Source organism: Emydura macquarii, unplaced genomic scaffold, assembly GCF_026122565.2.
Source record: "Emydura macquarii macquarii isolate MOO-44397 ecotype Brisbane River unplaced genomic scaffold, CSIRO-AGI_Emac_v2 contig_1043, whole genome shotgun sequence".
Lineage (NCBI taxonomy): Eukaryota > Metazoa > Chordata > Testudines > Chelidae > Emydura > Emydura macquarii.
The window spans coordinates 19,269,960-19,286,103 of NW_027131180.1; the positions used below are offsets into that span (position 1 = coordinate 19,269,960).

Here is a 16,144-nt window from a genome sequence, read left to right on the forward strand (position 1 = left end):
AGAGTTGAAAATAACCTGATAAGTATACCTCTTTTCCTCAATCCCAAGATGCTTTCTACTTGACCTGAAATTTGTCTTTGGAGTTTCAGCATGTCTTAAATTCTGCAAGTCTATGGCTGTCTTTAAATCTTATAAATTTCAGGGCTTCACAGGTTGGAAGAGGAGTGAGGAATGCATATTGGATGTTCAGGAGTGCTAGTGATTAAAATAGAACAGCTGATTGGAGCCTGAAAATACCCAGAGGAATATAAACAAAGGAAGAGGACCTGGGATAGAAGGACTTGTATGAGAAGACTGCAAGGTTGAAAGAAAGCAGAAGAATGCTATGGGGCTAGGAATGAAAGGAGGGTATAAGAAAGAAAAGTGCAGAATCCTCCACTTAGGAAGGAAGAATCCCATGCACATCTATAGACCGATGAGCTAGGCAGCAGTTCTGCAGAAAAGGACCGGAGGGTAACAGTGGATAAAAAGCTGGATATGAGTCAGCAGTGTGCCCTGGTTGTCAAGAAGGCTAATAGCATATTGGGCTGCATTAGGAGGGGCATTGCCAGCAGGTCATGGGAAGTGATTATTCCCCTCTATTCGGCATTGGTGAGGCCGCATTTAGAGTATTGTGTCCAGTTTTGGGCCCCCCTCTACAAAAAGGATGTGGACAAGTTGGAGAGAGTACAGCGGAGGGCAACAAAAATGATTAGGGGCTGGAGCACAGGACTTATGAGGAGAGGCTGAGGGAACTGGGCTTGTTTAGTCTGAAAAAGAGAAGAATGAGGGGGGATTTGATAGCAGCCTTTAACTACCTGAAAGGGGGTTCCAGGGAGGATGGGGCTAGGCTGTTCTCGGTGGTGGCAGATGACAGAACAAGGAGCAACGGTCTCAAGTTGCAGTTGGGGAGGTCTAGGTTGGACATTAGGAAAAAGTTTTTCACTAGGAGGGTGGTGAAGCACTGGAATGGGTTACCTATGGAAGTGATGGAATGTCCATCTTTAGAGGTTTTTAAGCTGAGGCTTGACAAAGCCCTGGCTGGGATGATATAGCTGAGGTTAGTCCTGCTTTGAGCAGGGGTTGGACTAGATGACCTCCTGAGGTCCCTTCCAACTCTAATATTCTATGAAAGATTGAAGGTAGAAAAGCAGAGAAAGGAGATCACTGAAGAGATTTCCATGAGCTTTTGGTCTTAATGGCTTATCTGAACTGAACTTTTGGGGGTTTGCCCATCTCAACTGAATATCTCCCGTGATGGTGATTTCATAGCTTCCGTTATGGAATTTCTAAGCTTCTTCCTCTAATAGACTTCACTGTTATAAAGAGCTTCAATGTACTACTTATGCTAAAGGTTTCCTTTCTTCAGCTTATACCATTAGTACTTTTGGTCTCTTCACTGACTCCAAACCAACTTCTCTACTCCTTAATTGAGCAAAAGCCTTTGCCAATGGGGGTTTTTGCTTGATTTGAGGACTGCATAATGTGGCCTCCTTTTTTCTTAGTTACCTTTTTTCCAGGCTGTACAAATTCAGTTAACTTCTCCTGTCGTATTTTATCATTTCTGGGTGTTCTTTCCTGGATTTTCTTCAACCTGTTGACATTTTTATAGTACGATATCCACACTGAGTGCAGTACTCCCAGTTGCAGCCCACCAATGTTGCATAACGGAATAATGAATTCCCAGCTTCTAGGTATGCATGCCTGTTTTTATGCATTCTAAGGTCACATTTTGCATTGTACAGCAGCATTATAGTAAATATCTGTGTTCAATGTATTGTCCACTATTGTATCCAGAAAGAAAAGAAAACCAACATAGAAAAAAAGCGGATTGGGAAAGAAAATGCTGGATGAAAACTGGTTTCAGAGCAGAGGGATAGAAAGATAAAGTATGATGATGCTAGAGTAGGGTAAATACTAAAAAAAAATCCATGAATATTTGCACAAATGTTTCAGTTAATTTGCTTAGCTATTATTGCATCCCATTTGTTTTTTCCCCATTCACATCAGTACAATCATATTTTACTGGCATGAACATTCATGGAAAGAGTTCAAAGTTGCCAGCACAAGTATTTGCAGAAACAAGAATGTATCTCACATGTGAATATTTGCACCCAAATTGCTTGTACTCTCATCCAATCAGGAAATGGAAACAATACATGTGACTTGTGACCAGGCATGCCTAAAGAACACCTCTGAAATAGCAGATAAAAATACTAGCAAAGAACTGTTTAATAACAATCCATGGACTAAATTTGTCAAAGGAAAAAATTGTCACTTTTGAAGAATGAAAGCATGTTTGGAAACTGATGTGCTGTTGAATATTTCATTAACAGAAACGGATGGTACCATTGGCTAGATTTGTTGTGAATATATGTTCCTCTTCAGTTAATAGGGATTGCAGATGGCGTAGGCCATTAGCCTGGGAAGATTTAGAATGAGAACTGGAATCTTAAACTTAATGTGAAGGCAAAGGAGATTATGGGGGATGGAAACTAGAGAAGGGATCTGATAAAGATGGGTACCAGAGTGCTCAACAAGCTGCTTATTTTCTTCAAAATGCTTATCTTCTTATTTAGCTAATATTAGTGTTAGGGTGATATGAGAAATCACAGGCCAATTATCCTCTCTCCCCTCAGGTCTCTGGTTTTGCATTAAATTTGTCCTTTTCCAGCTCTTGGTACCTCACCTGCTCTCCATGACTTCTCAAAGGTAACTAATGACAAATGGTTGTGATACTTCTCAACCAGTTCCTTAATAACTGGTCATTTGTCTCTTTTGATTTACAAACGTTAAAATAAGCAGTCTTTTTTCACTTGTATCTTATTTAATTCTGATTCCCGTGGTCCCCAGATCTGCTGTAGCATTTCTCATCAGGTCTCCTGTTTCAGCACAAGGTAGAGGAAGACTGCAGCAACTGCTGAATATTTCAGTTGTTCCCCTACCTTCTGCTACTTCTGAACTCTTCCCTCCTTCACTGAGGTTCTACACTTTCCTTTATAGTCCTTTTACCCTCACTATATATATATATATATATATATATATATATATATATATATATATATATATATATATATATAAAAATGGTTTTATAAACCATTTAAAAATCCCTTCATTAATATTTTATTTTCACTTTTCTTCTGAGCTACACTGTAGCATGAAGCCACAGCCCTGCTTTGGAGGTAGTGCACAGCTCATCACTCCAGGGGCAGTTCTAGGAGCAATGGGGCACAATGCTTCTCCTGGAGAGTGTAGCCACCGCACTGTTAAGAGTGTCCCCTCTACTGCTGGAGCACAGCTTGCTGATGTATTTGTGGGTGGGCTACAGCCCTGGGCTTGCCCTTCCCTCCCCATCTCTTGAGGTATTTAGATGTGCTAGTCAAAAGTGATGCTTGTGTTCATGGCGCTATACCCGACCTGTGTTGAGAGGCTGGGGTGGGCGAGGGAGAGTAATCCTTACTTCCTCTCCCCCCAGCACAGCCTATGAGGACCATCCACAATTTGGCCCTTTACCCCTATAGTTCTTTACTGCCAAGACATACTCATCCTATATAGTTTCTCCCTTTTGACATTTGTTGTGAATTTCCTTTCTTCCTTCTCATTGTCTTCAGTCTTTGATGTATCCACATTGTATTCTTTAATGTTCCTAGTTTTCTTTTGCAAGGAGATTCATATTCTGTCCCCTCTGCCTTCCCCTTCTCCCAATTTTTCTAACTGAACATAATGCTTGTGGAAGGTTGCTGGATTCACACCCCTGGAGACTGAAGCCCACTATTTATCCCCGTGTAGGCGTTCTGGCTCCGTGGGAGGCCACAGCGGCTTCCTACGGACAGGGGAATAGCTTGCATTTGGCGAGGGATCAGTGTAGGCAATTCACCCATATGTAGGGTGAGCACTCAGTCTACCGCTCAGGCCCCCAGTTGGGGCGAGCGAACAAGGAGTCTATTGCTCCAACCCCTAGGCAGGGTGAGCCGATCGCTCAGGCCCTCAGGCCGGGCGAGCGAACAAGGAGTCTAATGCTCCAACCCCTAGGCAGGGTGAACAGAGGTTGCAACGACTTCAGGCAGGGGCAGGAGAGCAATTCTCCTGGGGTGTCTAGGGAAAAGGGGAAGGGGACGCAGGCCCACCCGTCTCCACTACATCCCAGCCCAGGGCCCTAGCAGTGGCAGAAGCAGCTGCCACTGTGTCGGCGGGGCTCCCGCCGCAACACACCGACTATAATGCGACTTCAGCCACAGGCCGTGGCTGTCCCTGGGCTACTTCCTCCCCACTGACCCTAGTACCTGCCTCCTCCGTGCCGCGAGGATAGTCCACCTGGGGTAGCGCCGTCAGTCCTTCCTCATCGACAGGGGGTAAGGCGGGAAGCTCCTCTTCAGGGGGCAGCTCCTCAAGGTCATTGTATGTTGGGAGCAGCTTGGCCTCGGGCAGCTCCTCCAAGTCCTGCCCCGCTGCAGGGAGGGGCTCGGCGGCCAGCAGTTCCTCCAAATCCGGCCCGGCCTCTGTGGATGCTCGCCACTTGGGCTTCTCTGGGGTCTCAGCCCAGTCTGGCGGTTCCAGCGCACAGGCCTGGGGTAACTCAGCACAGTCATCCTGGCCGGGTTGCCTAGTCCAGCTTCTCGAGGGCCCTATCCAATCCCCGGGCCCAGGTGGGGCTGGGGTTTGCCGGCGGCAGCTAGGCTCTGGCCTAGGCCTCTGCTGGCAGGGCAGCACATCTGCCTCTGGCAGCAGTCTGGGCCCTACTGAGTTCAGGGGCCAGGCTTTTGTACTTCCTTCCTGTTGGGGCTCCGCCCCATGGCTGCCAATTGGCCTGGCTGGGTGGTCCTATCACGGCCCGGGTCCCTTGTTGCCGGGCAGACTCCGGGGCAGGGCTTGAGTTAGACCAATCAGAGCGCTCGTGTCCTTCCTCAGGCTCTGGCTCCGTGGGAGGCCACAGCGGCTTCCTACACCCTGCAACTGGGAAAGAAAAGGCAGTGCACTTAGAGCTCCTTTTCCCAAGAATCTCAAAGCACTTTATAAAAGCGGTGGTTGTTATCCCTGTCTCCGAGATGAGAGAACATGCTTGTGGTTACACAGTGAATCGATAGCAGAGTCAGGACTAGAACCCCATTCCACATGCTTTAACCAGTAAACAGCAGTTCAAGTTCCCCCATTCTGTTCTGCAAATGTATGTCAAACCTGACCTTTCACTCTCTGCTCAGATTTCCACATAGCCCCATTTCTGAGGTAGATAGTTGCCTGTTTGGAACTAGATGAGACCATCTGCCTATTTAACAAAAGCCACCAAATTGTTATCCAATGCAGAAGACTTTTAGTCAATTCTGACACAGGTCCCATTCCCAGGCTGTTCTTTTCCCCCCCACAAGCTCTCTGCACTAGAGGTAGGTGAATAATTGTTTTTTTTTGTTTGTTTTGGTTTTTTGGTTTAGTGGCAGTTCTGAAAAATTGGAAAAAAAATTGGATTTGGGTTGAACTGAATCTGAAATTTTTATGAATTTGAAAAGTCTGCTCCAGAGCTGGCATTTGAACCTGGGTCTTCTATATCCGAGGTGAGTGCCTTCCTAGCAGGCTAATGGTTATTGTGATAGGGGAGAAGGACAAAGCTACACCATCACCTCTTTCTCCTTCTCTGGTTGTTTGGGAATGGCCAAAACTATTCATGTTACATTTGTGACTAGTTTCAGGTTGACAGACACTGCATTTTTCATCCAAGAAAATCTTCGTCCAAAAAATTTCACCCAGGTCTACTCTGCGCTGTCTCATTCCTGAGCTTTTTGTCCACTTTGTTGGATTAGACTGAATTAGATTTTAAATGCTTTGGGGTGAGGATGTGTAGTAATGTGGAGATTATAAAAGTAACAGTTTGAACCAGGGCAACAAAGAACATACGTCAGAGTCGTATGCAATAAACCTAGTGCTGGTAAATTGGTAGCTGGCACAGCACCACTAATAGCGATGTGTTGAAACACCAAAATTCTTGAAGTGTTCCTTACAAGTCTCATATTGTACTTGGATCAATCTGTTCTTTTTAAGGGGGGAAGCTTTTCCTTCTTTCCACATGTGCTACAGCAACTTGTTCTGGATTTGCATCTGACCTGTAGGCAGGTTTGTTTTCTCTTGAATGTCAGGGGCGGGAGGGAAGGCCTGGTTATTACTTGTTTGAATCTATAAAGAAAAAATTGTCTCCTGTGTTTATGTTCAGTGTAAGTTTCTGAACTGAAAATGAGCTCAGTGTATGCTACGTTGGCGAGTCAAAGCTCACACAAAGATAAAACCTGAAACCCATCAAAGCGTGGTCTGTTCAGACTTTCCAACTCTGCTTGGGGTTCAGAGTTCAAGAGACCTAGGAAACATTTGCATTTGTATTGCACTCAGTATGAAACTTTTTTCATGGCTCTTAGGCATATGTTAGTTGCCTCAAATGTTCTGTACTCACCTGCTGCTGTATGGTTGCAAAATCTAGGCGTGTGATGAGGTTCATTCGAAACAGAACCCTGTTTTTTTCAGCTTGCATAAAGGCTGACTCAGACAAAAGGGGAATAGTGTCTTCATTCCTGCCACTCCCATGCAATAAGACAGGCTAAAACTACTACTTATACAGTTGTTTGTCTTCAACAGCCACACTGTCAGCTGCTGTATATCATTCATCATACTCCATTGGAGCAAATGGAGATACATCAATTTACGTCAGTGTAGGAACTGACCCTGTAAATTATTGATGAAATAGTTGATCATTAAACATAAGTGCTTAAAGTTAGGCAGGATGGCAGTTGGGACTGTCCTGGGTGGGTTCTCATTGTGTCTATTCACAAATAGATCAGATTATTTCAATAAGACTAAGTAAGAATCAAGATTTACACAGGCAGGAAAATAGCTCTGCAAAATACTATCTCATCTGCATCTTGTACTTCCTGTATGATATACTGAAAAAATTGGCATAACTCGTTTCCTTGGGCCACATCACACCAGTGTTTTGAAAAGCAGCTGAATGAACACAGTGATGAGAGTTGGGAGGTCCTGAGTTCTAATCTCAGCTCTGCCACTGATGCTCTTTGTGGCCTTAGACATGTCATTTCAACTTTCAGTATCAGTTTTCCCATCTGAAAAATGGGAATATTGTTTACTGTCTTCCATCCTAGGGGTACTGTGTGAATTTAATGAATGTCTGTCTGTACAGTAGAGCTGAATAAAGATTTTCAGCCAAAGTTTTTTTCAGTGAAAAATGAAGATTTGGTGACACCAAAACATTTTGTGAATTCACATCAATTTCACTGAATTAGTCATTTTGAACAAAAGCACACAAAATCTGGAAAAATCAAATTGTTTTGTTTTGACATTTTTTAAATGTTTTGATTTTTTTTATTTGAAATGATGTTTCACTTCAAAATTTCCTTTAATTTTATTTTAAAAATTCAAAACAATTTCATTTCCATTTTGAATAATTTAAAACGACTTTTTGACTCTTTGATTCACTTAACATTTTCATTTTTGGTTTTACTTGAAATAATTTTGAAATTGTCAAGGAACTGAAACATTCTATTGTTTCCCCAGCTCTGCTTTATTAAACGGTACTTTTGAACATGCAAAGTCCTGCAGAAATGTTAAGTATTTCATTTATGTGCCAAACAAGTGTATCTGAGCACTGAAGAAAGGGGAAATATGGAGTTCAGACAACAGTAAGTCTAACAAGGCTGATTTATTGTTGAGAAGAATCTTTAAACTCATGAACAAATGGAGTTCCAAAATGCATGGAGGCTAGGAGATTCTAGATCGCAGACAATCTGTAAAAGTATGACCCTGTTAACCAAAGGCATCAGGTGACAGACAAATATAAAGGTGAATAGCTAATCGGTGTTATCTATTGCATCTGTAATGTACTCATTACCATAGTATTTAGACACCAGATGCTGATGATGATGGGCAGAGGTAAAGGAGAGATTGCAGAAGGTTAACCCAAATCTACAAACAGCCTACGAATAGAATTAGTGACCAAGTAAGCGTTGGCTGTCAAGAGCCTGCAAATACCTGTCCATGCACTTATCAGGCATATGCAAGAAACATTTGTTTCCCTTTAAGGGTAGTGAACAACAGAAGCAGGACCACTTTCCTTCCGAAAGCCCTACCCCTAGACTCTGAGAATGTCACTGTTCTTTCTGAGCATGCTTAGTGCAGTCAGTACAAATTTAGTACATCCGATTTCCCCACCTCACCTCTAGGTAACGCGTTTCTTTAACCACGTTAGGAGCTGCTATTGAAGCCTGTAGTACAAGTTCCTGGGGTTGAAGTGTCAAGATTCCTTCTGGGCCTAATTTGGATCTCACCTAGTTATAAATCAGGAGTAAATTCACTGATGCCAATGGGGTTACGGCTGTGTAAAGCTTCTGAGGTGAGACCAGAATCAGGCTTTCGTCCTCTAAACTCAGACTCTATGGCTTTCAAACTAAAAAAATGACGAAATCCAGCATTTCACTCAATGGTACCCATAATAGTATGTTTTCATAATTGAAAAAAGTAGAAAGTACCTATTAGTTTTCATAGTATTGCACACTTTCAGAATGTCACCTTGAAATGGAGAAATGTGTTTTTTTCCACATGGTGTTTTGAGGAATACGTAACTTTGATTTTTTTTTTTTTTTTTTGGACTATTGAAAATGAGTGACTCAAAAAGAAAGGTCAGATATGCTCTGTTTTTTAATCTATCAGAACTTTTCCATGATAAGAGAGGATAGTATTAGGGAAAAAAACCAGCACTTCCCAGACACTTCTGGCGAACTTTGAAGGCTGAATCCAAGTGCAACTGGCACTAAAGGATAAATTATCATTGGTTTCAATGGGATGGGGCCCTGTCACCACATAGTCAGTTCCATTTTTGTCGTCGTGTTAACAGCTAAAATGTATCAAACATCCTATTCTCATTCTGGTTTATGGGAAATCAAAATTATGTTGTGGGAAAGAAGTCCAGGTTTCTACTGCTATTGTGAAAAGGGAAATTCAGGTGGGGGAGAGTGTTCCTTGATCTTAAACAACAAAATAATGTTAATTTAAAAGATATATTAGAAAGCCAGACTACCTAGAGCATTGCCAAAGTCATTGTTTTATTACAGGGGTGGGAAGGCATCCCAGATACACTGGGCCAGATTCTCTCCTGTGGTCAGCCTCACTTTGGCACAGGAGAGAGGAGATGGTATGGGTTACAGATCCCTGATCCTGAGGGTTGGTCTGCCTCAGCCCCGGTGAGACTTCCACAGCCCTTTACTGTTCCAGACTACACCAGTGGAAAGAAGACTGGTGGAGAGAAACACCACTGTCTCACACCCTTTGCTCCTTCTCAGCTTGGGGTAGGCGGAGACTGGTGGAGTAGTAAAGCAGGGGAATTCTCTGGTAGCTGTTGTAGCAGGGCCTAGCCCAATCCAGTGTCATACCTTGCTGCTGTCTCAGTTTCCCTCAACTGGGGTCCCCAATAGTAGCACATAGATTTATGTCCTTCGAGTCATCCCCTCCTTGGGGTTCTATTATTAAAATAATAGTTCAATGTTAACGCAAATCGAAGCCTCCGTTTCCTAGATTCTTCAGGCTCAATAGTTCTTTCCCAAAACCAAGTCCAGCTGCCTGGCATTCCCTAGAGCAGTGGTTCTCAACCAGGGATACATGTACCCCTGGGGGTACGCAGAGGTCTTCCAGTGGGTACATCAATTCATCTACATACAATATATGCCTAGTCTTACAACGGGTTACAGGAATAGACTCAATGTGAATAAAAACTTAATTGTTGCTGTCGCTTCACTGTCTCCCAGAATGACAAGGTTCACAAGTGAAAGATAGGATCAAGTATTACACTCAAATGCAAGTACAATATTTATATTCCAATCGATTTACTTTATAATTATATGATAAAGAGGAGAAAGTAAGCAATTTTTCAGTAATAGTGTGCTGTGACACTTTTGTATTTTTATGTCTGATTTTGTAAGCAAGTAGTAGTTTTTACAGGAGGTCAAACTTGGAGTATGCAAGAGAAATCAAACTCCTGAAAGGGGTACAGTAATCTGGAAAGGTTGAGGACCACTGCCCTAAAGCCTCTTTCTCTGTATTCATTATGAAAATAGCTGCATCCAGAAATTGACCCTCTTTTGATTCTCCAACATACGTGTCAGGCCTCCTCATGTAGTCACATTCTTCTCCTGCTCAGTGTAATTTAGTGTAGACAGCTACTTTATTAGGTGAATTTCACTTGTTACAATTGGGTGCTTTATTAATTTGTTAATGTTATGTGTTTGCACTCTAACCATAACATTTAATTTAAAACAGCAACACATAAAGAGTGGTGCTACAGTGATGTTGTAACTACCTGTGCACAGAAAAATTAGCTCAGAAATCCTATAGCAATCAGTCTCTCTCTTTAAATAGCAAGTTAATTATCCTACGGGGCTCTGTTTATCACGGGTATATTGGTTGCTGAAATGACTTTTCCCCAGTAAGTCTTTTGTAATGCTATCTCTCCATGACAACCAATGCAAACAAACTGAAGGTCTAAAAAGAAATGGTGACTGGAAGGAGATCCTATGGGGAACAACCAAAATGATCTTTAAAGTTCTTAACTAGGCAACAGCTATTTTTACTTCTGCAATGCTAATCTCATTATAAACTTATTGTTTTATATTCATTCACTGCTAACCTGTAGATCTGTCACATCTGAAATCTCTCCCTCTTTCCTGAATAACTGGCTAGCTGGTAATACCATTGAAAAGGATCTGGGGGTTATAGTGGATCACAAATTGAATGAATTGGTGTCATGCAGTTGTGAAAAAGGCTAATATCATTGCGGGGGGGAGGGGGTGTTAACAGGATTAACAGGAGTGTTGTATGTACGACAGGGGAGGTAACTGTCTTGTACTATTTGACACTGGTGAGGCCTCAGCTAGAGTATTATGGCCAGTTCTGGGTGCCACACTTCAGAGAAGATGTGGATAAACTGGAGGAAGTCCAGAAGAGAACAACAAAAATGATAAAAGGTTTAGAAAACCTGTCCTAAAAAAACTGGACATGTTTAGTCTTGAGAAGACTGAGGAAGTGGGGGGGGAGGGAACCTGATAAATATTTTAAGAGGCGGGTTATAAGGAGGAGAGTGATCAATTATTCGCTGTTTCTCCTGAAAGTCGGACAAGTAGTAATAGGCTTAATCTGTTGCAAGGGAGAGTTAGGTTAGGTATTAGGAAAAGCTTTCTAACTATAAGGATAGTTAAACTTTGGAATAGGCTTCCATGAGAAGTTGGGGGATCCCTGTCATTGGAGGTTGGGCAAACACTGGTCAGGGATGGTCTAGGTTGACGTGGTCCTGCCTCAGCACAGGGAGGTGGGCTGGATGACTCAAAGTCCCTTCTCATACTACATTTCTATCATTCTATGAATAGTTGCACATTTTCCTGCGGGTGGGGGTGTCTGTCTCTGTCCCTGTGTAGAATGTTAACTTTCCTTATTCATGGCAGACCGCCCATGCCCACATCCACCAGGCTTCCTCCATAGAGCCTGGACACAACTGTAGTCTTTGCATTTGTTTGACCAGGAGGATTTCTCCACACTAGCACCCCCTTGGGTTTTAGCCACTGTTAATGAGGCTGGGCCATTGCTCTGCCTTCCCTCTGAGCTGACGAGCTGTGCTGGCCAGCAGATGATGATAGAATGTGCTGCATAGCACTCTAGCGATTGCCATTTTGGATAGAGCTCGAGTCTTCAGATCTGAAAGCATGAGACTCTATAGCTTGAGTGAAAGAGACAAGGTCTGTAGCCTCAGCCTGTAACAGACTCTGTGGATTGGGCCTGGAAGGGGACATATGACACATACTGAAGATTAATACCATCGGATATGCTCCCTGTGCACCCAATTGTGTGCGCAAAACTGCACAATCGTTTACCTATGCAGTTACCACAGTTTTGTATGCCAATAGCAGTTGTGTGTCTAACCTGCGATATGTACACACCTGTACCAGATTTGCACATACGATGGCAATATTTGCAGGTATAAATGAGGAATACTGTGGCACGTCTGACTTTTTGACAGTCATGCCTATTATGTCCTACAAACATCTGAGGGTTACACGGAGGTTACAGAATCTGAACTAACTTCTTTTATCACAATATTAGTTTTATTCAATCAACATGTAGTTCCAGCCAGATAAACAAAATACCTTGCAGAGCTCTTCCTAAAGACATCATAGAATGTCTCCTTGTTTGTGTATTTACATGACAGAGCTAACTATGCCTATGACTGGGTAACATCTTACTGTGGAAAACTTTTACTTCTGAGTTGAGGCTTTTAAAGATTCTGAATAAAATTTAAATATTTTGCTTCAGTTTTGCTGCTTTTTAGAAACTCTTTCCATTTTGTTCTACTCATCATAGCGTATCTTCCAAGTTCTATCTATCTATATCCTTATCACTGTGGCATCTTATTGCTACACAGTCATTAATGGACTTTATTCTCACAACATCCATGCGATGTAGAGAAGTATTATTATCCCCATTTTATAGACGAAGAACTGAGGCAAAGGGTAGATTGAGTGATTGCCTAAGATCAGGCAGGAAGTCTGTGCGAGCTGAGAATTGACCCTTTATCTCCCGAGTGCCAGTCCAGTGCTAATATGCTTAATCAAATTAGGTCCTTCAAACAAAGTGTGGAACTGCAGATCACAATCCAGGAAATTGAGAGCTAACTTTCAAGATTAGGTGTCTTAAATGAGTTCTGAAAACATGCATACTTCAATTTTGTGGGCACAATTTACATACTTATGTCTGAAAACTTTGCCATGCAAATCCAACTCATTAGTTACACATAAAAGCGTTTTTAATGAAATGCACAAAATACACTATGGTTAAAAAACAAACTTTCTGCGGAGAAGAAGGTTGTTTTGCTTTTTGTCCTGTTAATTTGATTTTTGAATTAAAGGATTTTTATTTTAAGTATTTTATAGTAAATAGTAAGATCACAGATGAAGGAACGTACATAGTGACAACTAGAGGTGAGGTTGTCGGTGTTTTCGATCTAAGTTCCTGTTTTCACTTGCTCATAACATTCTGAAATCTTTAAACTTTGGGCTGAAACTCATACCTATTGGAATAAGAAGTAATTGCCTTATAAATACTTTATTAGTATCATTGCTCTTTGTGTAAGAGGCCCAAGCATGTGCCAGGACTGCACTGTGCTAGGTACTGTACAAATAGAAATAAAAGACAGTCCCTCTACAAAGAGCTTATTGTAACTGACGGCAAAGGAACAAGTAGCTTTGGGTGATTTTTGTGGCTTGTATGTTTTTTTCTGCTGGAAACTAGATGGAGACTGTCAAGTTATATCGGTAAATAGTCATCTGGGCTGAATTTTAATCAGTGACTTAGTAGTGAAAAGCTCTGTATCCAGTTACTAATCCCCTAAGCCATAAAGCCGTCACAAGAACATGTGATTAATATAATAAGTATCCTGCTGTGATTATTTTGCAGAATATGCGATGTTGTGAAAGTTTTCTTCTTGCTGGAAAATATTTATAACGCTGTTAATCAAAACAATACTTCTCTCTGTGCTTATAATGTTTGTATACAGTTTCATCATGCAGCTTGTTACTTTCTAAATAAGTAATGGAACAAATTAATCAGCAGAGATACTAAGGAGATTTCAGAATTAGAGACCAGTTCTTTTGACCTGTATGCAAATACAAAGACAAGTGCTTTTGATCTGTATGCAAATTCAACATTAAAAATCCCCCTATCTACTTCTCTGTGGTTTATAGCTGCTTGCTCAGTCCATGTTATGCAATCTTGTAAAGTACTTTGCCTACCTGTTTTCCATGGCAGCAACAGATCAGTTGAAGTTGCCACAGTGAGTGTTGTAGTGAGGTGCTTGTTTCCATTTGGATGGGTATTTGTATGAGATAAAGAAACAATGCTACTTTTCTTTAGGCGTTTGTTTTTTTCCTAGATGTTCTAAAGGAAGGTTGTCAATTACAGGAGAATTTCCCCTCCCAGTATTTTCATGATCACTACAACTTTTCTATCCTAGACCTGGCAATATGATTTAGGTGTTTTTGATTTATTTCAAAGAGAAACATTCAATGACAAAATTAGTATACTAATTGTTTCCACTGATTTTAATTAGAATATTTTTTTAAAGCTTCCTCGGTCTTTTTTGTTTTTTTTTTATTGGAAGTTACATGCTAAAACAAGTTGCAAAATACAATTGACAATGATCTCAACTGACTGAGGACGTGAAGAGGTAGTGTGTCAATCAGATATAAGAAAAATCAATATTTTTATGTTAATACACTCTACTGTAGGTCATTCTAGTCAGCCTGCCCAGTTATCACGCACATTATTTAAAGAAACAATTAAGACATGTAGCCCTGCATATATAGGCCCCAATTCGGCATAGTACTTAAGCATGTGAGTAACTTTAAACCTGAGAGTAGTCCCACTGAGGTCAAAAGAGCCATTCTATTACAGTGCTTAAATGTTTTATGCTCATACTTAGGTGTCTTGTTGAATTGGAACCATAGAGATATTGCATTGCTTTAGGATGTAGGCAGAAGATCCGTAGGACAAAGTATAAGAATCTTTCTGTAGAATAGGAAAAGTTGTTTTTCTGGAGGCTGCTCTGTTCTGTCTAAATAAAATAGTGGTTTGCTGAAGTATCATAACAGAAGGGCATCTCCTCCCCATTCCATCACAATGTTATTTCAGTGAAATTCAAGGTGGCATTTCCAAGATGCAGTGGTGAGTAGTGAAAAGGAACAAAATGGTGGAATAACTGGTATTTACAGCTCTATGAATATTCATATTTAAACAGTATTTGAAGTACAGTCTTTATGCATGGCCATAGGATGCAGATCTACAAATGGGGGCCAGCAAGGAAGGACCTTAGCAGTCCATGTAATGTATTTCAGAATTGTCCATGAATGTTTTTTGGGTAGTGGAATTAAGGGGGTGGTATCTGCCTCGCTCTGAAACATCAAGTACAGGCCACTGCCAGATGTGCATCTATTTTCTGGTTTGAGAGAAAAATGCACATCTGTGCGCTCTCCCTCTCTTTATACTGCTGCCCATCACCATGGTATTTGAATGTAAAATCAATACCAATAGCCAAATTCCTAGTGGACTACATGTAATCTCTGAGATGGGACACAACATGAAATGGATTTAAACTAAAACCCTTGGGGATGTTTAGATCTGAATTTGGAACCAAGCTTTGCCTTCAGATTATGTCTAGACATGACATATCATGTGAGATGTGGCGTGAGAATACATCCTGAATGTGCAGGAGAGTTTGTTGATTGTTGTTCCCTGCTATGAACTCAAATAGGAGGATTCATTCAGGTAATATAGGAATGATTTCCACAAGACCCGAGGTGAAATGTGCTACGAAATACATATGTAGGGCTTCACGAACTTATTGACATTGTCATTTAAAGACTTCTGCTTTTGAGTACAATGATTTGAGTACCAAATTGTTGGCAAACTGTTAGGCTAATAAACTTGACCAGAAAATTTGGGGTAGTTAGTAGGGGTAGGGATGCAGAGAGGATGTGTCTATGATGGGTATGGGATATGTGATCGAGAGATGACTTGATGGAGAGGGACCTATAACCATCCCCTGCTTAACTTATGGTTGAAATTTAGCCCGGAAAGTGCCCCTTTGTTGGGATCAATGCACCACGCACCGGCTGGCCTTGCCTCTGATTTTGCAGGGCTACCAAAAGGAGGTCTGGAGTGCAATGTGGAGTCAAAGTAAGGCAGAATAAAAAAAAGAAAGACACGGAAAGGGCAGACAGGCAGATGGACAGTGCATCAGGCCAAGTGCAGTGTATATAGAGCAGTATAAAATAAGTCATTACTGTATAATTTATCAACATCCTTCTTACTTATTATTATAGATTATTTTATGATTATTGCTACATATAATTAGAGCTTTGTGATATGAGAGTGACTGAAGCAATGCAAAACACAGAAAATTGCTTTATCTGAGCCTGATGCAGGTGTTCCACTGGGGGCCAGGGGACCTCTGTTAGACTCAAAATGGCATCTATTTATCTGGTGTTAAGGAAAATGACAATGTATAAGAATAGGATTAGAAGTGCTTGCCTCTCCTAGCTCTTATTTCAAATACATTTTTAAAGGAACTTTCAGTAGC

The 16,144-nt window shown here is 41.4% G+C and overlaps 1 long non-coding RNA gene across 1 annotated transcript in view; it reads left to right on the top strand.

Annotated features, from left to right (window-relative positions):
* The first annotated feature begins 5,448 nt into the window (after positions 1-5,448).
* The window catches only part of LOC137151109 (uncharacterized), a 97,465-nt gene continuing 86,769 nt past the window's right edge, over positions 5,449-16,144 (top strand). Inside the window, exon 1 of the long non-coding RNA XR_010919180.1 lies at positions 5,449-5,525. This is a non-coding gene — a long non-coding RNA (uncharacterized lncRNA). The remainder of the gene's footprint in view (positions 5,526-16,144) is intronic.